Source organism: Lathamus discolor, chromosome W (genome assembly GCF_037157495.1).
Source record: "Lathamus discolor isolate bLatDis1 chromosome W, bLatDis1.hap1, whole genome shotgun sequence".
NCBI lineage: Eukaryota > Metazoa > Chordata > Aves > Psittaciformes > Psittacidae > Lathamus > Lathamus discolor.
This window is the reverse complement of record NC_088908.1, coordinates 35,930,356-35,955,966: the sequence shown is the minus strand read 5'-3', so window position 1 is coordinate 35,955,966 and position 25,611 is coordinate 35,930,356. Positions and strand designations below refer to the sequence as shown.

General features: G+C 43.2%; 1 protein-coding gene and 1 long non-coding RNA gene across 8 annotated transcripts in view; one reads left to right on the top strand and one right to left on the bottom strand.

Annotated features, from left to right (window-relative positions):
• Positions 1-13,411: 13,411 nt before the first annotated feature.
• On the bottom strand, positions 13,412-17,106 carry LOC136004233 (uncharacterized). The gene is made up of 4 exons (XR_010608299.1): positions 16,351-17,106; positions 15,678-15,781; positions 14,701-14,781; positions 13,412-13,855 (listed from the first exon to the last, which is right to left on the bottom strand). It is a non-coding gene; the product is annotated as an uncharacterized LOC136004233 (long non-coding RNA).
• LOC136004230 (granule associated Rac and RHOG effector protein 1-like) overlaps positions 16,383-25,611 on the top strand; it is a 100,915-nt gene continuing 91,686 nt past the window's right edge. For 4 of the 7 annotated variants that reach the window (XM_065660535.1, XM_065660532.1, XM_065660536.1 and 1 more), the window contains exons 1-2: positions 16,383-16,503; positions 23,950-24,107. The gene's annotated coding sequence lies outside the window, so the exon portion shown is untranslated. Of the gene's footprint in view, positions 16,504-17,094; positions 17,130-17,613; positions 17,691-23,949; positions 24,108-25,611 lie in introns of those variants that run through there. The other 3 variants (XM_065660538.1, XM_065660534.1, XM_065660533.1) reach the window with 3 other exon arrangements.

The window sequence follows — 25,611 nt, the reverse complement described above, 5'->3', positions numbered from 1 at the left end:
ATCCAGTACGTTTGGAACCAATTGCCCCAGGGGTAGAAACACAGACCTACCATCTGCCATGGACTGATCCAGACTGCACTGGAACAGGGGCAAGCTCCAGAACACCTGCAATGCACTGATGACATTATCGTATACGGTGATACAGCAAAAGAATTTTTTGAGAAAGAGAGGAAAATAATCCAAATCCTGCTGAAAGCCAGTTTTGCCATAAAACGGAGTAAGGTCAAAGGACCTGCACAGGAGATTAAATTTTTGGGAATAAAATGGCAAGGTGGACGTCGACACATCCCCACAGATGTGGTCAACAGATCCCCACAGATGTGATCAACAAAATAGCAGCAATGTCTCCACTAACTAATAAGAAAGAAACACAAGCTTTCTTGGGTGCTGTGGGGTTCTGGAGAATGCTCATCCCAAATTATATTTTGATTGTAAGCCCTCTCTATCATGTGACCCGGAAGAAGAATGATTTTAATGGGGACCTGAGCAACAACAAGCCTTTGAGCAAATTAAAGGAGAGATAGTTCATACAGTATCACTTGGACCAGTCTGGACTGGGCCAGGTGCAAAAAATGTACTGTACACCACAGCCGGGGAGAATGGTCCTTCCTGGAGCCTCTGGCAGAAAGCTCTAGGGGAGACTTGAGGTTGACCCCTCTGCTTTTGGAGTCAGGGATACAGAGGATCTGAGGCCAGCTATACCCCAACTGAAAAAGAGATACTGGCAGCCTATGAAGGGCTTCAAGCTGCTTCAGAAGTGATTGGCACTAAAGCACAGCTCCTCCTGACACCCCGGATGCCTGTGCTGGGCTGGATGTTCAAAGGCAGGGTCTCCTCTACACATCATGCAACTGATACAACATGGAGTAGTGCGCTTCACTGATTACACAGCAAGCTTGAACCTGTCAGAAAGTGAAAAGCAATATGCCTTGTTTACTGATTTTCCCTATTGTGGGAAAGCATCGGAGATAGAAGGCAGCTGTATGGAGTCCTCAATGACAAGTTGTAGAAACTGCTGAAGGAGAGGGCCCTGACTTCCCTCCAACCATCATCTCAACACAGAATGAACTTTGACGAAACCAGACGAGCTCAGCAGTGACCAGACAAGTTCCACGGTGTCATCAGCAGGCAACAATCCAACACTGCACTCCATCACTCCTGCTCTGAAGGATTGTTACAAGAGATGGAGCCCGACATCATGGACTGGATGAACTCCGCAGCTTCATAGGGACTGGTCCATGCGCTAAGGAATGATATTTTTCTCTTTGTGTGTGTCCGTGTATACATATATATATATGAGACAAGAGTGATGGTATATTGAAAAATGTGGGATCTGAGCATGAGGTGAATGGTATGGAATAAGGAGTGGATACTGTCCTGGGTTCAGCAGTAGCAGTCATTATTCTTCTTAGCAGCTGGTGCAGTGCTGTGTTTTTGACTTTCAGCCTGGGAACTACGCTGATAACATTGATGTTTTTAGTTGTTGCTAAGTAATGTTTACTCTGACCAAGGACTTTCTGAGTCTCATGCTCTGCCAGGGAGGAGAGAAAGTCTGGGGGAAGCAGAGACAGGACACCTGACCCAAAATAACCAAAGGGGTATACCACACCACAGCACATCATGCCCACTATATAAACTGGGGACAGTTACCCAGAAGGGCTAGATCATTGCTTGGGTCAGGCTCAGTATCAGTTGGCGGGTGGTGAGCGGTTGTATTCTCTTCCCTTGTTGTTTCCCTTATCATTATTATTATTGATGGTAGCAGTAGTGGTTTTGTGTTATAGCTTTGTTACTGGAATGTTCTTATCTCAACCCATGGGAGTTACATTCTTTCTATTCTCCTCCCCATCCCTCCAGGAGCTGGGGGGGGGGGGGGGGGGGGGGGGGAGTGAGCGAGTGGCTGCATGCTTCTGAGTTACTGTCTGGGTTTAAACCACAACAAGGTTGCACAATGATAGCATTCTTTCTAACCACAGAGTGTATCTTTCGTCCAGAGATGGTATTGTCTTTAACCACAGAGTGTGTCTTCCTTTGTTATGATATCTCAAACTCTTTGTTTTGTTCCCTTAGTAACTTAGCCCTAGCCCCAGTATTGAAAAATCTTAATATTGCAAAGCCGTAATATTGATCTTAAAGCTCTACTATTGTAAAGCCCAAATATTACAAAGTCTCATCACCAATTATGCAAAACCAACACTGTTTCTGTCACAATTCCCTCTTTCTCTTATTTATATTTTTGGGGTTTTTCACACTTCTTTAAAGAATTGTCCCATATGTCCTTTCCAGTCTGGATAACAATTTCACATTTTTCTGCTGAAGATAAGTTGTCCGAATCGTTTTTACTTTTTCTTTCTTTTGTCTAAAGCGTTTTATCTGAGCAGGGTGGTGGTCCCATGAGCATTTGTTTTGACAAAGTTTTTTGTGGCAGGATCAACCGTAGTGGGCGTCTCCGTGGAGGCAATGTTGACCTGGGTGGTATGAGGTTCCGCCTCCCCTGCATCGCATGAGGCTCAGGCTTTTATACTGACAAAAATGCACACTCATTCTGATGCAGGGGGCCAGCCTGCATCCAAAGAAGTGGCCAGCAACATCTAGAAAGGTCTCCAAGGTTCAAGACTTTTCCGGGGAGTTCTAAAGTAGAACTTTCTGGGTAGGAACCAAAGCTGGACTTTCCAGGGAGCAGCCAAAGCAGGACTCTCTGAGGAGGAGCCAATGCGGACAAACAGTACTTTTCTATCTTTGTGTGTTTCACCATGGACCATTATCTATTGTCCCTGACACATGCCACCCCGTGGCCTGTGGTTGGAACACACAAATATTTTACCATCCGTGCTACAGTTTTATGTAGTATACTATATATAAGGGAATGGATTAGCTGTAAAAGACAAGGAACATAAAATACATAAAACCACAATGCCTATTACCACTAATAATACAACAGCTTTTTGCAGCTAGTTCTCCTCCCCACACCCATCTCTGAAAGGGGTTCCACTTGGTGTTTTCTGCTAGCTGGTTAGCGAGGGTCTTCAACTTCTGTATTTATGCATGTATTGAACTGGAGTTGTCACTTAAAGTCATGCAACATAACCCCTCAAAGTCTCCACACCCATGCTAATGTGCTAAAAGCAAAAAAACTCAATTGCTGTCCTATTTTGTTTTGCACGATCAAGGAGGTGAGCACTTTGGCTTTGTTTCTTCACAAATTGGTAACAAGTCTCCAGATGACATGGAGGGAAAGCAAAGCAAAGAAGTGATGTCCTGGTTTCAAAAACAAGGTTTCACTAATGCGTTGGTCAGATATACTGGGAGTCTTGGAAACCTGGAGATAGATGCTGTCACTTCCAGAGACACAGTCCTTGGCTTTTTTTATCCCCTCCTCTGCTTAAGAAATCGTAGATCACACAAGAGCAGCTTCTTGACATTAGCCTTTGAGAATAGAAGATGCAAATATGACAGTTAGTTATTATACTTATAATAGTTACTTATGCTAATGATGAAACCTGCTTTAGATGACCCTGCTTGAGCAGGGGATTTGGACTAAATCATCTCTCATGCCAACCACAGGCTGCTTGGCCTGCCCTTCTCTCCTGGATGGCCCTCTTATACTAGGGGAGGCCATCACTCACATCAAGGTCTGACATGGCATGTATCCCCACCACTCAACGACTGCTGGGTTGCAGCCAAAAGTGGAGCTAAAGATTCTTCTTGGTGGCAAATGCAGAGGCCAACCCGGTCTTGCCCTTGACTGTGGTAGGAGGCTTTTGGCCAACCTTGGTCCTTGCACCTCGTTGTCAATGCAGTTTCACCCGTCTCATCTAGTAACAAGTCACTACTATGGCAAAGCACACACAGATTTACATTAGCAGTATAAGTACTAAAGGGTGCAGCAACATGTTGAAGATGCTGATGGCAGTGGGGGACCAGCCAAAGAAAATTTCCCACCAGTGGTGTTCTCCCACCCTCTTAATTTGTTCCATTACCTGCTTTATAACACTACCATCATATTAAAATCTTTCTAGCTTTTACCTTAGCGTTTTCTAGCAGCTGCCTGCCTGTTCAGCAGCAGCCATAAATACTTGCTGGCAACTGCACTTTTGCATTAACTCTTTCTTGCCCAGAATGTTAATCTGCTACCTATTAAAAACTTTTATGCGAGCCCGACAACAAAAACTACACAGAACACCGTCTCTTGGTGCAGCTACACACTTCACTGACCAAGCCCTGCCTTCAACACACGCACACACAAGGGATCCCACAAGCACACTCTGCACAACTACAGTACTTGAAACACAAAATCCAGACAGACAATCATGACCTGCTACACGGCCCCACGTACAGAATGAGGCACAATCCGGTAGCTGTGCACCTCCACTTCATAGTAATACATGGCATAACCTGGTAGCGGTATACTCTGCTACCCGGCCACACTAATTCTTTATGCCCAACTATTTCTCTCATGCTCTCTCAGACATGGAATCCCATCCTCGTCACCATTTATGTTCCACAGTTTGAGGATTCCAGGTGAGAGAAAATGAGAGAGAAACAGAGAACATTCAACTAGTTTATTAATATAGGAAAATATAGATAGTAAAGGATACTGATTTACAGAATAGAGCTTCACAACTCACAAAGAGTCATAAAGCAGGTATGTTTATTGCAGTGCCGGGTGCAAGGGGGATTGCTCCACCTAACTTGCACACCGAGAGCTCAACAAGCTAGATACTTATTACACACAAACATACATATTCATCAGATTTCACAAGCATAGGAGGGGATTTCTCAGAAGAGGAGGAGATTATTACAATTAGATCTAAGAACTCATTAATACCCTTCCCCTCCCCTCTACGCCTGCGCACTGCCATCTGGTGGTCTTGGGCCAGGGTCTTCTGGATGAAGAGGTCTTCCTTGTCATGCACTTTTCACCTTTGGCAGTTTCCCCGGCTGGCAACCTGAAGTCTTTTAGAGACTAGTTGAAACAGGTTCCTGTTAGACATTCATCTTCTTGAGGGAAAAGGAACCCTGATTTTAAACAATGTGTTTTGGTTACCTATTCTATTCTGGGTTATAGTTTAACTACAAGACTAACAAGAACAAGAACATACCTGTTCCCTGTACTAAGTTAAGACAATCAATACATAGTTTGAAGAAAACTCTTAACCCTTTCCTTAGTCCGTTACTATTCCTCACATCAAGTCCCCCCTTTTCTATAACCTTTGCAAATTCCTTTGCTATATTATTCTGTTTTTCCCTAGAGTCCTGGCAAAATATTTGCCACTTTCTAACTGCTGTCATATCTTATGTCTTTTCCAATCCTCGTAATCAGTTACTGACTTTTTACAACACCAAAAAGAACATTGTGTCATGCCACAAGTTGTCGTGAAAGGAAGACTTGGACGACTCAATATGAGTTACCAGCAAGCTTCGTTTATTGGGCTTCTACCTTCGGTTAATATAACAGTGAATATGCAAATACTAGGCACTTGATTGGTTCTGGCACAAATAAGGCATTGTGTAAGCTCTATATTTTTGCAGCTACACCGTGCACTCCCCCCCCATCCTCCTTCTCATGCACTTATCACTTAGTGGCCTTGGCTGTGATTGGTCATAGTATGTTGCTGTTTGCCGGTGTCCTTCATTTCCTCATTATCTGGCATGAGAGGTTTGCACCATGTTCTACACAGATGTCTTGTTTCAGCTGGTTGATGGGAACGTGACCTTTTGACCTTTTTTGACAAGCCAATCCTCCACAATTCCCCCTTTTTCTTTATAAAGGGATAAGGACTGAGTCAGGAGTCGTTGTAAACAAGCAGAACAACAATGCAAAGCATAACAAAGTAACAAACCCCCTATAACTATGAGACCTATAACAGCGAAGCAGCTTGTAAAGCAAACGTATATGCAGCTCTATGAAGTGAAACTTCTAAAATCAGCTAAATATTTCTGAAGCGCTATAAGCGGGTTACATAAAAGATAATTTGACAGACTATACAAAAAGTCTTTGTTTCAGCTAACTCTGGCGAAGATGCCTTATAGACTGACAACCACCACAATATAATTCTACTGTAGGGTCACACTGATGACAAAAACTACAGAGTTATCGAAGCACTTGTTGTATCACCAATCTCAGTTGTACCACTATATGCCTGTGGCCATGGACCGGATCTAGGAGGGCGACCGTGCTCAATGAAAGCTCTGTGTTGACTAAGGAGTTAAGTTCTTCTATTAGTGGCTGTAGCGCTCGGCGCAAGCAACGCTCCTCCCGGGCCTGCGAGTCAGGGTCCATACACTAGCTCGGAGACGCCGTCACTGGAGCTTCTGCAACAGCCGGTCTTAGTCACTTGGATGGTACCCACAAGGGTCCTGCAGAAGCACAAACACAGGCGTAACCACGGCCCAGATATATTACTTCTGCCGGTCCCTGCCACAAATCTGTATTAGGATCTCGATAGTACGCCTTAAAAGAAGGCTTTATCTTCTGTTTGTACAAAGTGCTTAATAACCGCTGGAGTTTGTTCATCACCAAAGATGCATAAATAATTTAACGTAATTTCACCCATATAATCAGCATCGATGACACCTGGAACAATGAATAGTCCTTTCAACGCAGATGATGATCTCCCCAGTAGCAAGGCTAGTCTCATAGATTCTTTTAACAATTCTGGACCTAGCTGGACTTGAGCCTCCTTAGTGGAGAACTGTCCAGTTCCCATCAGGTGTTGTAATTGCACCCCAATCAGGGGATCTCCCTGGCCTCGCTGAACTGCAACTGCCTCTTGACAGGTTTTCTGCCAATACATGTTCCATAACAACAACTGCGAAGGGGTGAGGATTAATTTCACAATACTTTTAATATAACAGCAAATCTGTTCCCCAAATATATGACAACATCTGCCTAGTGGGTTCAAACTGAATGCCTGTAGAAATAACAGTTTGCCTTAACTGAGATAGCAATTTCCAATTTAAGGGAGACATTTCAGCATTTACTGCCTGACCTTGAGCGTTAATCTGGTACTTAACAGGAAAGGCGAGAATCTTTTCCTGCAACAATCAAAATCATTGTTTGACAGAGCCTCTCTCTGAATAGATTTCCAATCTATCACCCGGATTCGCATTTGTCTACCTGTGCTCTGCAACTTTACCTTCTTTTCTTCTCTCCCCCCCCCCCCCTTTTTTTTTTTTTTTTTTTTTTTTCCAGAAGTTGTCCACTCTGCTTTGCAGGGCTACAAACAGCAGCCTGCTCGGCAGCAGCTACAGCTGCCTGCCTGCTTCAGCAGCAGCCATAAATACCTGTCAGCAACCACACTTTTGCATTAACCCTTTCTTGCCTGAAATGTTAAACCACTACCTGTTAAAAACTTTTACATGAACACGATAACAAAAAAAATACATAGAACACCATCTGCCCTCATCACACACACACACACACACATACGTATGCATATGGGATCCCACAAGCACATTTCACACAACTACAATGTTTGAAACACAAAATCCAGACAATCATTACTCGCACTACACAGTTCCACGTACAGAACGTGGCATAAGGACTCTGTGAAGACTATCAGGAAACCAGCTCCAACAAGCATCATCCCAGTGTGAGGTGGCAGGCTCAGCCCTAGCGAGCGTCCCCGCAGAGGATCTGCCTCCCTCACATCGCATGAGGCTTGGGCTTTTATACTGATCAAAATGCACACTCATTCTGACACAGGTGGCCAGTCTATGTCAGAAGAAGTGGCCAGCAATATCTATAAAGGTTTCCAAGCATCAATAGAATCATAGACATATTTGCTAACTTCTAGTACATGAGTATCACAGACAGACTGTATCAAATGAGTTGTATATGGGACCCCAAGTCCACGGACCACCACAGTCCACCACAGTCCTCTTGATACCCCTAATAAGGGCATACGAGAGACCTTTCCACCGCAGGTCTTGATCCAGCACATACATCACAGGGAAAGCACACAATACATCTGCATCCCCCACCCATCTCGCTTCTTCCTTTACAGCTGTCCATTTATCATGAGGATCTGGGGGATATAAATTAGGCTTCTTTTCCGGCTCCATGTCAAAAGGATCATCCAGGTCAGCATCAGAATTAACAGGCGTCAGAACTTCAGGAGCAGCAACAGCAGCCTGATGAGCATGCACAGGCTCTTTCTTGGGGTCAATAGGGTCTGGGTCAAAAAGAGTGTCTTCATCTCTGTCTTCCTTAATTTCTGTAGGGATCTTTTGAGGTTGTGAAGTTACAAGTGTTATTTCTACAGAGGTTGCGAGGTCCAAGCTGAGGCTTCCGCTGGTTGCGGGTTGCAAGGGGGTGGAATCATCTGAGCTACAGCGGCAACTTGTTTCTGCACGCGGCCGTTGGTGTACGCGCTCCTGTTGCAGTTTCCCGAACCTTGCCGACACATAGAGGTGTTATGTGAGTTGTTTTGGCATTTGTGACACCACACTCCTGAGACAGTGCATTCTCGGCGGAGATGTCCCATTCCTCCACATCGATAACAGCGTAGAGGGCCGCGGTTGAGCTGGCCAAGTGCGGCCGACGCTTGAAGGGGTGCAAAAGCGGCTAACACCTGAGTCTGTGAAGCCTTTGCTTGTTCCTGAATTCCCTCAGCTAGCTGTTTTATGGCATCTACTACCATAGCTTGTGGCCCTGTTGGTTGTGAGGCCATTCTTTCTAATGCTTCCTCTATAGTCCAATTAGCTCCCAAAGTAAGAATAACATTTCGGGTAATGGGGTTGCAGTTTTGTAAAGCACATTGTTTTAACAAGGCTCCCTTCATGTAGTCTGGGACGCCTGCTTTTTCAATAGCTGCAGCAGCTCTGTCTATAAAGGACCCAAATGATTCGTCTCGTCCTTGCTTGATAGCCATATATGAAGGCACACCTCCTGGGTCCTTAACTTGGTTAATAGCTTGCCGTACTAAATTCATAGCTGCTCTACACTTATCGGGTCCTAATAAAGCTTGTGCCTCGGTTCTAAAAAACGGTCCTGTACCCATTAACTCATCCAGGGTTACCCCGTAAAGGGGATCCCCAGGTTGTCTTTGTATAGCTACGAATCCATGAGCCAGATTTTGCCAATGAGCGTTAAAAAGCAACTGCTGATGTTGTGAGAATATAAGCTTAGCAATACTCTTGCAATCGGATGGTAGCAAGATATGAGCAGTCCAGATATAATCTAACATCTGCTTTACCGGCTCACTGGTGACTCCAAATTGACTGGCCGTCGCTCGTAATTGTGATAACAGTTTCCAATCTAAAGGGGTAACAGTTGCCATCAAACCACCCTGGTGTTGCTGAAAAGTCACCGGGCATGCCAACGAGGTCGCCACCTCATCGTCCCCCTTTTCAAGGCTGTCCTTAGCCACCGCTGCCCAAGCCTCCCTTCTTTCTTTAGCTATGGCCTCCACTAGGTCACTTTCTGCCCCAGGGATAGGCTCATAGCTTGAAAGAGGGTTAACAGAGGGCTTTTCTGGTTTTAGAGTCGTAGTGGTGGGGGGAGCTGTTGGTTCCGAAACTGAGGGGCTTGCTCCGGTGTCATCTGCATTTTGTGGAGATGGCAACATTACTTGTGAAAAAGCAGATGGCATTGGAATGGAGGAAGGCCAGTCAATCTCATAACTTCTGTTTTTTGCCTGAGCCGTGAGTGCCTGCTCGGCAGCTTTCTTTTCTGCCTGATATTGTAAAAGTTCATTATGTACCACCCGCCATAATTTACCTAACTTTGACTTTAACATCTCTAAAATAGTTCTCCAAATGACCAACAAATGTTTCACAGTGTCACTGCCTTCTGTGGCTGCGTTCTTCGGAGCTTTCCCGATCCCTGCTGTCTTCCCAGCCTTTTGTTTTAACAGGGTATTATATATAGCTTGCCAAATCTTATCTCCAAATTTTCGCCTTTCTGCTAATTCATGGACAGTGTGAGGGTTAACAAAACATCCCTTAGACTGTCCATAAGCTAACAGTCCCTGCAGCTCTTTCTGCAGGTTGATCCCTTTAACCTGCCGCTTCTGTAAGAAGGCAGTAAATAAATCATACTCCGCTTGCCTTTCCATACCTTAGCGCGCTTGTTGCAGCCCCTTCAGGTTTCGGCGGCGCGTATCGGCCGGGCTCGTCATTACGGTCACCCAGGGTCCGGCGCTTAAAATCCTGAGATCTTGGCGCTTTGACCGTCCTGTGGCTGCAATCAGGACCCGAGCAGAACTTACGTCGTCCCACCGTGGTGTTCGAGGGATCACGTCGAGGTCACCATTTGTGGGAATCGCCGGGAGACGAGCTCATCCGATGATGACCGACAAGTCTCGTTTATTGCTAAGCAGATGGACACTTATATACTTTGCATACAGAGATCATTAGCTCATAGCTTTTACATGTTACAAGATCATTGGCTTATAGCTTTTACATGTTACAGGATCATTGGTTTATAGCTTCTACATTTTTGCAGCTACACCGTGCACCCCCCCCACCATCCTCCTCATGCACTTATCACTTAGTGGCCTTGGCTGTGATTGGTCATAGTTTGTTGCTGTTTGCCGGTGTCCTTCATTTCCTCATTATCTGGCGTGAGAGGTTTGCACCATGTTCTACACAGATGTCTTGTTTCAGCTGGTTGATGGGAACATGACCTTTTGACCTTTTTCAACAAGCCAATCCTCCACATGTATAAATGTTGCACAGTGTGACAACTGTGACATTGTACATGTAATGCTGGTCGATGAGAAAATGAACATGAGCCAGCAGTGTGTGCTCGCAGCCCAGAAAGCCAACTGTATCCTGGGCTGTATCAAGAGGAGTGTGACCAGCAGGTGAAAGGAGGTGATCCTGCCCCTCTACTCTGCTCTTGTGAGACCTCACCTGGAGTATTGTGTGCAGTTCTGGTGTCCTCAACATAAGAAGGACATGGAACTGCTGGAACAAGTCCAGAGGAGGGCCATGAGGATGATCAGGGGACTGGAGCACCTCCCGTATGAAGATAGGTTGAGAAAGTTGGGGCTGTTCAGCCTGGAGAAGAGAAGGCTGTGTGGAGACCTCAGAGCAGCCTTCCAGTATCTGAAGGGGACCTATAGGGATGCTGGGGAGGGACTCTTCATCAGGGACTGTAGTGACAGGACAAGGGGTAATGGGTTAAAACTTAAACAGGGGAAGTTTAGATTGGATATAAGGAGGAAATTCTTTCCTTTTAGGGTGGTGAGGCACTGGAATCGGTTGCCCAGGAAGGTTGTGAATGATCCATCCCCAGCAGTGTTCAAGGCCAGGTTGGATGAAGCCTTGCGTGAGATGGTTTAGTGTGAGTTGTCCCTGCCCATGGCAGGGGGGCTGGAACTAGATGATCTTAAGGTCCTTTCCAACCCTAACTATTCTATGATTCTATGATTCTATATACTATATGATAGAGAGGAAAGGTCTTAAAACATACTATTTAGAGAAAATACTATGTATTTCCAGATTAAAAGTACTTTTCACAATGGAAATGGTTTAATACAGACATTTCAGTTACTTTGTTTTCTAGAAAAATAAATTTTTTGCAGTCATAGTGTCTGATCTACACCTGTTAAGTTTAACACAAGACTGCTGCTCACATTAAAAGCCGCAGAACCAAACTCTCAGAATATATTCTTTTAAAATATGCTTACTACTTTAAATGTTCATCATTGCTGCAGTGAATAGCATACTTGTCTGAGGATTAGGAATTTGCACTATCAAATAGGAGGTGACTTTAACTGTTTTGGTCAAGTGCATATTAATTCAAAGTTCTAGCAAATTCCCTGTGCATGATTTTTTAATTGTAAATCGAGAAATGGGAAGCAAAGAAACCTTTAAAGTACTATTCACATGGAATTCTCGGCAGCTGATCCACTGAAGCAGAGTTTTGAGACGTGCTTTACACTGCTATAATTTCTGCCACTAGTTTCCTTCCTCCCCTCTCAGTGGGGCTCCTGGTGGGAAAGTAAAATACAACACTGGAGTAGGCAGTGATGTGCCAGCCTGCATCTGCTACAAAGCAGCCTAAAATTAAACCCCAATTGGACAATGACATTTGGTGTACAGCAGCAGACAGTCTAGTAATGTAAACCAGGTTGTTCAGCAAAGATAAATGAATGTTCAGCTACATGCAAAACAAATCTCGGGGTCTTAAAAAAAAAAAAACAAACCAAACCAGAAACAATCCTTTGATATTAATTTATAAATGTAATCTCTCTAGATTTATTAACACTGCAATTTAATGAATTTGCATCAGTGAAAGCATAATGAGAATGTCTCATCAAAATTTACTATTAATATTTTAAGAAATTGGCCCATTTTGCAGCTTGTTTCAGTTTAAGGAAGTTCTCTAGGAATGTAGAATTTGTTTTAGATGTCTGCCCTTCAGGTTGACATTTTTTCCTGTGCATATCAGATAAGCCCGATTCTTTTGCCAGTATCTCTTTTAAAATCCCAGTTCTGTAGACAGAAGCTACATGTTAATGTTGTTCCTTCTACAGACTGAAATAACTGCCTGTGGTTTTTTGCTTGTGTGTATTATCAGACTCCTTGAATTTAAAAGAATATGATCATACAGAGGGCACAAATTACTAGAATGTAAATAATTGCAGGCACTTACAGATACAACTTTGTCCCTCATCCTTCATGCTATCATGCAATTTTGCAGGGGAAAACTCTCCAGACTGTGAGGTATACAGGAATGATTCGTGTCAGCAACTTAGGAGTTCTTGTCGCCATTGCACTTTATGTGGAATCGGAACCCCTTGTGACCATTGTACCTTGTGTGGGACGTATAGGAATGATCATGATTATGATAAATGTTCCTGTCAATACAATGATGAGAGAGAAGAAGAAACCAAGGAATAATCCCTCTTACTCAACCATTTTGTTTTTCAAAGGGTGCTTTTTTTAACTGCTTGAATGCTTTAAGGGAGTTCGGTAACTAAGAGATAGATACATCCTGTTACAGGATAAATAACCAGATAAGGAATGGAATTTATGGGGCTAAGATGGTGGTTAATTGCATGTGAAAGACATCTCCCTGTTAATGTATGACCAAGAAGTTCAGCAGCATCTTCACTGGAGAAAGACCCCAGCAACAAGAAAAGAATAATGGAAAGGGGCCAGGTTGGCATCCGGGTACAGAAGAAGGGATTGGCTGAGACCCCGGACCAAGAAGTATAAGAGACTAGACCCCAAAGACCCCGGTGTGCATCTCTGGTGGAGCGGAGACTCCCCGTCTCACCCAGCACTGCTTGCTTATTGCCTCTCGATATTAATCAATTGTAATAAAATAATTGAATCAGATCATGGCTAAGACAAATTTTTTATAACAAAATCTTTTAATTTCTGAGACTTTCAAATTATTATTGAACTGTATTTTTAAGATATTTACAAATATTAGTCTTAATTCATAAATTGCTGACTTTGAACCCAATGCCCACATTTATTTTATGTAAAATGGGAGTGAAATCAGACACAGAATAGAGTCACATTAACTGCAGGTCCTGGGCCTTCACTGGGTAAATGGATCTCACTGTGGGACCAGCACTATGATTTTTAAAGTTGTTAAGTAAAAACACGACCAAAGCTTTTTTTTTACTGCTAGTATAGTTATGGCTGGAAATCCCCAAATTACATGTATACCATCGTACAGCTGAAGGAATGAGCTTTACAACGATTTGTGTTTATATATTTTCAGAAAAATGATTACACACTCTTAAAAACATAGGGTATAAAATCACTACAGCTTGAACTTCGTTCTTATTATGCACTGTGCTGGTTTGCCAATTCCACATGCACTAAAACCATGAAAGAGAGTGTCCCAAAGTATTTTGAGCTTGATTTTCTCAGGAAACAACCATTCCTAGAAATGAGATGAAGCAAAACATGAAGTTGCATGGAAATTGCAATCAGAAACCCAAAATTAACAACTCCAAAGAGTGTTGGTATGTTATTTAATCAATATGAGAAGAAAAACACAACTTCTGTCAGGGTCAAATGCATCTATACACAAATTCCACTTTTCTGTAACCATGACTGGGCTCACCCTGTGCACATAGCCAAGAGTTTGTTAGCTGGCACAGGGGTCATGCTCATGTTTGTGGGCAATTATTCCAGGAAATAGCAAATCATGTTATCTCAACAACTCTACGAATTACTTGTTATCTAGAAACAATATTGACTAAAAAAGTCAAAACCTGTTACCCAAAATACACATCGCACCTTATTGCAATCAGTCAGGCTATGCAAACTATTTTACCACATCTGGCTGTGAAGCACATTTTTGTGGTTTTGCAAGCCAATTCCTTTTTGTGAAAGTTTTCAAGAACACAAGCAAAATGAGATCCCAGACATCTGAATCACCAGACATTCAAAAAACATTATATGTATGTTTAAGTAGTTGACTTCCTAAAGCAAAAATATGAAATGCCAATGACCATTTTGTATATGCAGTTGGGAAGAGTCCATTCCTGTGCCCACTTAGCTGATTGCAACAGAATTTGGTTCAGAGTCTAGTCCTCCCTTTCAGCACAACTGAAAGACAGTTTTTTTAAGCAGAACAGCACTTTAAAAATAAACACATCTTCTCCTTCATCTCTGGACTAGAGACACTGACCTTAGAAATACCTGAAATTCTTCCATTGCCTGTAAACAAAAATGGACTGCAGGCAACCATGATCATGTGTCACTCTTACAAAACACACTTACTCATTAGCTACTTTTTGGAAAGGTTCTTTGCTGTCAATCAAGTGACAAGTTCTGCTTATAATAATGGTGATGACATCAGACCTGTAGAAGAGAAGATTAGTATGGGGAATTTAAATATATAAACCAGAAGGTCACATGACACATCCAATGTCAACTGAAGTTAATGGCCTCCATTCACTTTGATCAAAACTGATCCGTGTAGGATTAAGAGATTTTTTTATATATATGCATATGTATTTATTTATTTTCCTTATAGCTAGTATCATTGTCTTGCAATGTGGAGGGGGGAAAGGGGAGGGGGGAAATGGAGGGAACACACTTATGAGAAGCCCAGTCTGCCAGCCACCATCTGTTATAAGAAAGAATCAAAGTCACAGATGGCTCCTAAGCAGCTCCCCACAGACACTACTTGCTAACTATTTCAAGCTTGTGGCTAGAACATGTCCAATAAATTGACAATTTCATCTCTTCCCACATAATTTTCTGATTAGCAGCAATGAAACTGGTGGAAATTAGATACGATACTTATAGAGTGAAAATAACACTAAGTGGATAAGGGAGAAGGAAAAGCTAAGAGGAAGCAGAGACAAGACATCTGACCCAAACTAGCCAAAGGGATATTCCATACCACAGCACATCATGCCCAGTATATAAACTGGGGGGGAGTTACCCAGAAGGCCCAGATTGCTGATTGGGTAGGGCTGGGTATCGGTCAGCAGGTGGTGAGCAATTGTATTCTCTCCCCTTGTTATTTCCCTTATCATTATTATTATTATTGGTGGTAGCAGTAGTGGTTTTGTGTTATACCTTAGTTACTGGACTGTTCTTATCTCAACCTGTATGAGTTACATTCTTTTGATTCTCCTCCCCATCCCTATGGGAGTGGGTGGAGGAAGAACAGGGATAGTGAGCAAGCAGCTGTCTGGTTCTGAGTTACCAGCTGGGCTTAAACCATGACACCTACTATTACACATTACCTTATTTTCTGACTTCTACCAGACGTTTCTGTTATTAAATGCTTGTTCCATTTAAAATATGAGATTATATTGCAGCCTTGGAAATAAAAAATAATCACTTTCTCCTAAGAAAGACAAGATTAACAGAAGACTATTTCAATAGAAATATAACTTGAAAATACATCATATTGTGCAGCAAACTTAGAATAATGTAGGCATAAAATAAGCCTGAGAAATAATAACAAACCACTGTAAACTCACACAGCAAAGCCATCATAGACTAGGCCTGTTTCTGAACAATTCCCAAAGCTGGTAGCACCATGACAATCATGTCCAAAGAATCAATCTAATTGTTGTGCATTTTACCCAATTCTTACATAAATCCATTTAACAACAGTTTTGAATTCTGCAGTTTCTCCAGCTAATGATTTTAAGCAGATATGAAATATTCACTGATTACTCCCCCCCCCCTCTTTCTGCCCTGGCCGTCCCTCACCCTCGTTCCCATACGCCCTTCACAGCCGAAACCCGTCGCCGGCGGTTCCTGTCACTCCCTCAACAGGGCAACACCACCAGCCGCCTACCCCTTCCTTCATCCTCTCACGCCACCAATGTCCCCAGCCCCCACCCCAAGGGCCTGGTGATCCTGGTACCCCCGCTTCTCCTCCCTCCGCCCCCAGTCCTTCCCTCATACCTACGCATGCAGCTGCTCACTCTCTCCCGCCTTCCCTTTCCTGCTATCATTCGCGGCTCTGTCTGCTCCCTCGTCCAACCCCTCCCTGGCGGAGGAGTCGCTGTTTCCGCAGTACACGGAGCGAGACTGACCGTCTGGTGGGGGTTGTCGTGGGTAGGTGAGCGAGCGCTGTCGGCCGGTCTCCACCCGGCCCCGTGGACAGGGCTTGTTCTCAGCTGTAGTCCGGCCAGCAGGGCCTTAGCAGTGTGAGGCACCGGGCTGATATAGATGGTGTTACCGGCGCTTCTTCCTCCTTGGGCGTCGGGGGGGACGGGGCGCGAAAGAGAACAGCCAGCACCCACTGGGTCGCCGCGGGGGGCACCGGCAGGGGCTGGGTGGAGCTCGCCGGAGGCGCCTGCGAAGAGTCTCAGCTGGCGGGACGGCGGTGGCAGTACCCCAGGGCGCGGCCTGGTGGTTCTTGCCGCTCTCCCTCAGCGGGGCTGGGCCAGGCCAGGCCGGGCCGGGCCGGCCCTGTGGCGGAGGGAACAATCGCGGAGCGGACGCACAACCCCGACAGGGGTATGAGGCTGCGGCCGTCCCCGTCCTTCTTCCCGCTGTGACCCGAGCACGGACAGGCCAGGGAGTGTGACTGGGACTGCACCTGTGGGAATTCTTGTGCATCTTCCTGTTAGATAGTAATCCGCGGCCGGCCGGAGCACCAGCAGGCCTTGGCTAGCTGCGAGAAACCCCGCCGCGGGGGCCTCCCCTCAGGGCGGCGCGGTTCTGCCTGGGCCCGCGCGGTGAGACGGTTCCGCTGTCCGTGCGGGCTTCACGGGGTGTTGTCGGCGGGATTTGCCCCTTGGGAGTGCTGTAATGTCGGCCTCCCGAAAGCACAGCTCGTCACAGCGCCCGCGGTGGGGTTTCTTCGCGCCTCCCGGCTCGAAGGCCTGTGAGCAGGAGTGCCTCCTTGGCGGCCACTGCAGTGGGCTGTGCTTGTACGGGTGTTTTGCCTGATGTTGATTGTAACTATTGTTTGTTGTTATTTAGCTTTATGTTTAGTATGTTGTATCCTTATGCTAACTGCAAGCAGAAGAGGATAGCTCAATTTGGGCTGTAGCTGAAAGCTTTACTAATGTATCTTCTTTTCTGTCTGCTTGAGGGATTTTATTGTTTGAGTGGTGCAGGTATATATTTGTCAGGTGGATGTTGGCTTAGAAACTTGAAAAGAGTTGAACGATCCTGTTTGTTTGTTTGTTTTACGTGAGATTATAAACTTTGTTGCAGGTATAAATTGGCTACTATCATTATTGGTTTTAGAGATGAACAGATGTATGCCGCTGTTCAAGACACCCAGACATCAGGTGTGTGTAGTTGCAGTTCACTGTTTGGCTTTTCAGAGTCCCTCAGCCTGTGGTGCTGGAGGCAAATGCAGCTGTCAAAAGGTTGAGGCTTGGTTTCCAAAATGGTACTGCATCTTGTGACTGCCAGTGTGGCTGTTGGATAATCTCAAATTGAGAGTCTGGAGAAAAGGTTGTTGTGTATTTTAAGGTTTGATGTTTCTGTTTTCTCAGCCTAGTGCTGTCTTGCAAAGGGGCAGTGGTCCTCTTGAGGAACTTTTGTTTTCTGTGGGTGATGGGTGGCTGAAGCTCCTGCAGAATGCTTCCCTTCCCTCACCTCTCTGAGGTATGCATCATGTGGTTTCTGGCCACATGAAAGTTTTGGTATGCAGCTCATGGGATCAGAAGTGTTGGCCAGTCTTGGTATGTTCACAGGTGCTATTTATTATGGGTATCGGCACAATTTTGCGCTTGGCTGGAATCTTCTACTAGGAAACGATTCTACATAAGATAAGCTGGTCCCTTCTTTTGGAAAGCATTGCTGTTTTTCCAAGTTCAACATTTCCACAAGTTTTGTTTTCTTCCTTTATTTTCTTTTCTGTACTTTCCCTCCTAGAAGGAAATACTTTCTAAGTATTTAATCTATGGTTGTGAAGTTGCGTTTCAGGTCAACATATGTATTTCTGGAGCTTTGTGGAAACTTTGGGGTGTGAGGAACTAACTGTGCAGGAAACATCACAGAGCTGCTGCTTCCCATGCATCTTGTGCTGCTTCCTAAGTCAGTGTAAGGCATTGGTTTCTCATTTTGAATCAAGAGTTACTATGAGGTGTTAGGAAACTAGAAATTATATATACAGAGAATATTTTTCTAGTCAAAAGTCTCCTCTTGTTACTATAAAAGACTCTCAGAAATAAATAATTGCTACAGATGTCTAAAAGACAAGTCTAGGTTTCTTCCACTTCTTGAGCATCAACTTCCCCACTTCTTTTTATTTATTACTTTTCAACACCTCTTCCCCAGAATAAAAATGATGGCCAGTTTTATTTTGCAGCAAAACAGCTGTATTTTTGCTGTGCTATAAGGTGTAAGTAACTTCCCTTTACATCCTGAATTAACCGCAGGTTTAAGTGCTGCCACTTGTTTCTTGTTACTAAAAATGGATTGTGTGAAGAGAAATTGTGCTGCTGCTTTTTTTTTTTTTTTTCATATATAGTAGTACTGTAATGGGAAAAGACTTAGTTCCTGTAAGGGTGAATGCTGATACACCAGAAATCCTGCTAATGAGACCTCATAGCAGCCTTCCAGTACCTGAAGGGGGCCTATAGGGATGCTGGGGAGGGACTCTTCATCAGGGACTGTAGTGACAGGACAAGGGGTAACGGGTTAAAACTCAAGCAGGGGAAGTTTAGATTGGATATAAGGAGGAAATTCTTTCCTGTTAGGGTGGTGAGGCACTGGAATCGGTTGCCCAGGGAGGTTGTGAGTGCTCCATCCCTGGTGGTGTTCAAGGCCAGGTTGGATGAAGCCTTGTGTGGGATGGTTTAGTGTGAGGTGTCCCTGCCCATGGCAGGGGGGTTGGAACTAGATGATCTTAAGGTCCTTTCCAACCCTAACTATTCTATGATTCTATGATAGTGATTAATGGGTGCTGCTCAAAATAGCTATCACTGCTGATATGACTAATTGTGCTTTATGAAAAGAGCTCCTTTATTTTCAGTAATCTCAAGGTATTGCTACAGTTTTGGAGAAATACCTCGTCTGTGCAGACAGATTTCTGTGTCTGTGCACAGTGAAATGTGGAACTTGCAGTGAAGTATGGCAGTTCTTTAAGGGCTTGCTGCTGTGCTGCATAACCACTTGGGGCTGAAAGTGAAGAATATCATCTTGTGGTTACTGTAGGTAGATAGAATATTATTACTGGAATTGGACATTAGCCAGGGCAACACCCTGTGTGTTATAAACAATGCCAGGGTATTGTTAGTAGGTACAGAAGGGGTTTTATATCATACATGAAAGGTGACATTTTCAGCAGCATCACAACACATTGTTCTGGGGCTGTCTCAGAGGGTAACTGGCTCTGCTAGGCTCAATTAAAATCTATGTTATTATCACGCTGGTCCTCTTAGAGTTTGGTGATATGTCTAGATTAGTGTTTCTTAACCTTTGTTGGCCTTTGGGTAGCAACAATTTGTTAATAACATGCCATAGGCAGTCTTGTTCTCTCTAGGCAATTTTGTATTCTGGGTTCTATTTAGATTTTGTATGTATTGTGGCTGAAAGTAACACTAGAAGCTTATATAGGAACTGCAGATTTAAGCCATAGGAGTTGCTGTTTCTTGATATCTTTAAAAATCTGAAGTTCTGCCTGGTAGGATGAAAAAATATTTTTAAAGTTAAGCAGAAGATGGGTTCAAAACTCACTGAGAAGGAGCTAGTAGTTGTGTTTTGTTGTGCCTTTGGCTTTGCCATGAGTTTCTTTACTGCTGTGTACCTCAAGATAATTTTATGGCAGGAGGGGTGTAGATGTTCATCCCTTCTGCCCCTGAATAGACTATTCAGAGGTGTGTGTGGGGAGTAAGAGGCATTCCTTTCACAAATACTATTTTGCAGGTTAATTGCTGATTTGGTCTGGTAGGATCCCAGGCTCATAGTATTCTGTGAATAAATTATTTTGGTTCAGTCCTCAAATTTTGCCAAAATAGTAATAAAAAAAAAATCCTATGAAACTTCAGAAAAATTATGTTAATGAGGTATGTGATAAGACAAATTATTTTAATAACTATGGTTTTGAAATACCAGTCTTTTACTCTGCTGTAATTAAAGAAGATTAGTGTGTTGTAAGATAAATTTTGAGGATTCTGTGTGGTTCTATTAAGGTCATAAACTTTGCATCAGGTCCAGGGACCTGGGTTGGAGTAGCTTTGGAGTACAAGAGAAAGAGGGGGGTGTGTGGGAAACAGCAGAATAGAGGGTCTAGAAATGCTGGTGAACTTTGAATAATGAAGGAAAACAGATGAAAAGGGAAATGTGAAGTACTCCAGGTGTGGCTGGGGGAATCCTGAGATGTCTGTGAGTGAAGGTCAATATGGGTGTGTCTGAGGTGGGAGTAACTGTGGCTCTGGGAGGCTTTCGGGCATGTTCAAGAGCATTTTATAGCAAGTCAGACATTTTTCCAGCTGTTGTATTGCATACCACTGGTGGTACGTTGGCTTCAGTCTAATAATAACATATGGCAGTTTATCAGGGCAAGAACTTACTACAAGTTTTTATTAAAACCAAGTTTGATGTGGGATGTTCTAGGGCTTTGTTTTGAAGAACTGTTTTCAAAGGAAATAAATATTCTCCCTTTTAAAGAAAGCCCTCTTAGGAGAACATGGTAGCACTAGTAGATAGAATTTTTGTTGTATTTGCTAAAAAGCAAAACAAAAATTTTAAAAAGGTTTTACTGTAGGGTCACATCAGAGAAAATAATTCTTTAGGAAAAATCTTTACAATACCTCCCTAAATTATGACCAATTTCTACTTATGTTTATAGTAAAAATTTCTCCTTGAAATGACTGTTGCATGTTTTCTCTTTCAGGCTAGATAAATTTTCATTGTCTTCCAACAGAGCTGTACTACTATGTGGTTTTTTGTTTCTTGCTTTTCTAATATTTTCAGATTTTTCAAATGGTTAGGGTTTTTTTGGTCAGTGGGACTCTACTTGGTTTATAGAATCATAGAATAGTTTGGGTTGGAAAGGACCTTAAGATCATCTAGTTCCAACCTCCCTGCCATGGGCAGGGACACCTCACACTAAACCATCCCACCCAAGGCTCTGTCCAACCTGGCCTTGAACACCACCAGGGATGGAGCATTCACAACTTCCCTGGGCAACCCATTCCAGTGCCTCGCCACCCTAACAGTAAAGAATTTCTTCCTTATATCCAGTCTAAACTTATTACCCCTTGTCCTGTCACTACAGTCCCTAATGAGTAGTCCATCCCCAGCATCCTTGTAGGCCCCCTTCAGATACTGGAAGGCTGTTATGAGGTCTCTACGCAGCCTTCTCTTATCCAGGCTGAACAGCCCCAACTTTCTCAGCCTATCTTCATACAGGAGGTGTTCCAGCCCTCTGATCATCCTCGTGGCCCTCCTCTGGACTTGTTCCAACAGTTCCATGTCCTTTTTATGTTGAAGACACCAGAACTGTACACAATACTCCAAGTGAGGTCTCACAAGAGCAGAGTATCAGGGCAGGATCACCTCCTTTGACCTCCTGGTTACACTTATTTTGATGCAGCCCAGGATAAGGTTGGCTTTCTGGGCTGCGGGCACACACTGCTGGCTCATGTTCATTTTCTCATCGACCGACGCCCCCAAGTCCTTCTCTGCAGGGCTGCTCTGAATCTCTTCTCTGTCCAACCTGTAGCTGTGCCTGGGATTGCTCCGACCCAGGTGTAGGACCTTGCACTTGTCATGGTTAAACTTCATAAAGTTGGCATCAGCCCACCTAAAAAGCATGTCAAGGTCCCTCTGGATGATTTGTTTTATCTAGTCATGTTTCAGTGGGATACTTGTCAGATGCTGTCATGGTTTAAGCCCAGGCCATAAATCAAAACCACGTAGTCTATTTCCCCCTCCCCTTTCTTTCCCCCCGTTCCCGGATGGATGGGAAGGAGAATTGAAAGAATCTTAACTCCCACGGGTTGAGATAAGAATAGTTTAAGAACTAAGGTATAACACAAATCACTGCTGCTACTACCAATAATAATAATAATAATGATAAAGGAAATAACAAGTGAAGGGAATATAATACCTCACCACTTGCCGACCGATAATACCCAGCCCCCAGCAGTACCCTAGCCCTTCCGGGTAACTCTCAGTTATATCCTGGGCATGACATGCTGTGGTATGGAATACATCTTTGGCTAGTTTTGGTCAGGTGTCCTGTCTCTGCTTCCTCCCGGCTTCCCCTCCTCCCTGGCAGAGCTTGAGACTCACAAAGTCCTTGGTCAGAGTAAACATTGTTTATCAACAGCTAAAAACATTGGTGTTATCAGCGCTGTTCCCAGGCCAAAAGTCAAAACCACAGCATTGCACCAGGTACTAAGGAGAAAAAATGACTGCTACTGCTGAACCCAGGACAGATGCTGAAGTCTTCTGGAGAGCAGTTCTGTGAATAGCATTGCAAAAGACAGATTATTTGGAAAATTTCAACAGGGAGATACATCCACCACCTTGTCAGCCCCCCCTTCTTGGGTTTAGATGTTCTTTTTTTGTTCTTTCCTGACACTACTTGTGTGTTGGTTGGAAAGTTATAAGAGAGCATGTCAGCTGGTTGTTTAATAAGAGTATTTTAGGTGTGATTCTTGTTCAGTTGTGCACTCAAAGTTGACATTTAAATGGCACCATCCAATTACAGAAAATTTCTCACAGGCTCTGTGTGGTGTACTTTGCAATCCAGGAATGGAACAGTACTTTTTGAACTTAAACAGTTTCTGAATGTAAGGGAAACTTTGTTTCCCTCAGTAGAAATAATAACATTTAACTTTGATTCTTTAATGCTTTATTCTGATATGCTGTATTTTGGAAACTTTAAAGCACTTTATGGAATGTGTGTAGAGGAGAGTGTAGGAGAAGAGTAGGAAGAAAGGACTGTGGCAGACCTTTTCTCCACTTCTCCGCAGGTATCCTTGGTGTGATTCCTTTGTGCGAGAGTTGTCTACTAGTGAAATATATCTTTAATCCTGTCAGTAACTGAGTGTTTTCAGTTTCCTAAGTAGGTTACCTCACTGTGATAACCTGCTATGTTTGTGGGTTTCTGGATGGTATCAGGAATTCCTCTGAACACCTCCCGTATGAAGACAGGCTGAGAAAGTTGGGGCTGTTCACCCTGGATAAGAGAAGGCTGTGTTGGAGACCTCATAGCAGCCTTCCAATATCTGAAGGGGGCCTACAAGGATGCTGGAGAGGGACTCTTCACTAGGGACTGTAGTGACAGGACAAGGGGTAACAGGTTCAAACTTGAAGTGTAAGTTTAGATTGGATATAAGGAAGAAGTTCTCTACTGTAAGGGGGGTGAGGCAGTGGAATGGGTTGCTCAGGGAAGTTGTGAATGCTCCATCCCTGGCGGCGTTCAAGGCCAGGTTGGACAGAGCCTTGGGTGACATGGTTTAGTGTGAGGTGTCTCTGCCCATGGCAGGGAGGTTGGAACTAGATGATCTTAAGGTCCTTTCCAACCCTAACTATTTTATGACTCTAGGATTATATGAAAGTTGAACTTTCTGCTCTTCTGTACAGATTACAGAACTTGGCTGATTGTGCATTAGAAGAACAGTTGGAGTCCAAGCACAAGAGCTTCCCTGGAGAAAGATAAAGCACCTGAATATCTACAGCTCGTATTTCAGAAAAATTTGGAGATCTTTAAAGTGTTGCTTCCCTCAGTGTCTAAGTACAAGGTAATATTTTTAAAGTTCCTTAAAAGTACTTGAAGCTAATAATTTCATCCTGAAGAAGCTAGACGTTATTTTTTCTTTTTTGTGGCCCGGCTTATAACAGAAGTGCTGAAAACCAGTGAAAGCTGTAGTGTCTAGAAAGGACAGACACAGGAATACCCTTCTTGTTGTTAAAAGACTTTTCTTGTGTCTGCATCCTCACAGCTTAATTAAAAGACTGAGTATCAGAGGGCAAAGATCACTTTGGGTAAATGTAACTCTATGCCAGACTCCAGAAGATTTGAGAAACATAGTTTTTTTTCTATTAAGTATTTCAAAATTTTTCTCAGAATGCTATTTGCAAGTCTTGCACCAGATGGTATTATGTAGCAGGAGAAAGAATGCAAGGAGGAAGAAGCTATGGAATATGTTCTTCTTCGATATGTTCTTCTGTATGCATCTTGCAGCGTAACTTCAGTGTAGAATGAGTTTGTCGTCTCAATGCTCAGAAAAAAATTTCACGTTTGTCAAATGAAGGTAAAAATGAGTGCAGGTTTTCATCATTTGTTAAAGGCACCTGTGTTTAGTCGAAGATGGAGAGATCCTGAGGATGGGAGAATTTTTGGTGGGAGGGAAGAATAGCAATATTGCCTGCTGTTGAGTGGACTGCAGTTCTTTGTCCAAGCAGCAATTGAAGGCTAGGTGGTATAGAATAGTGCTAACTAAAACTGTGCAAATATATTGTTACAGAATCCAACTTCATCAGCACATGTTTCACAGCTCTGGAATAAACTATTTAGCCTCTTACCAAAGACATAGATAGATAGATATTGGTGTATTTTTGGCTGAGCAACACAGTTTGCAAATATTGAAATAATAAGGTAACAAGATAAACCCTTTTTTTTTTTTTTGCTGAGCAACACAGTTTTCAAATTTTAAATAATAAGGTAACAAGATAACTTTTTCCTATGCGAGATGAACGTTTACAAGCAGATGATGGCATTGAGAATTTTAATATGGCACTGAAAAATAGATCTACTGCTAAATAGGCATGTCTCTTTTAGAAAAGCTAAAATCTTTAATTTATTAAATAAAAAGCAAAAAATTGAAAAAAATATGATTTGGTAATGATTGGAATTTTGTTTTACTGAGTTTGGAGTAGTGCAGATGAAATCATCAAGAGTGCCAAGTTGCCACTGTTGCCATCAGGAAAGCAGAGGTTTGAGTGGGTACTTGTATGTTCTTCACCTATGGAGAGTAAACTGTGGGTGTACTTTGCTATCTCATAGTGGAGTACCACAGAACTGTCTTTCTACTAATGTAGGTACACAAGTCACAAGTTATGATACAGGCAAGGTTAAGGTTTTGGTAGTATTATAACTTGCAGTTCTGTTTTAGCTTTTTTTGAAGACAAATTGCTGAAGTTTATGTATATGAGAGAGCAGGGTAGGTTAACTAAAAATTGTATTTCCTAAATTAATTCAAGTGTAAGTGGACTTTTAATTCTGTGGCTTATTTTTCTTAACAG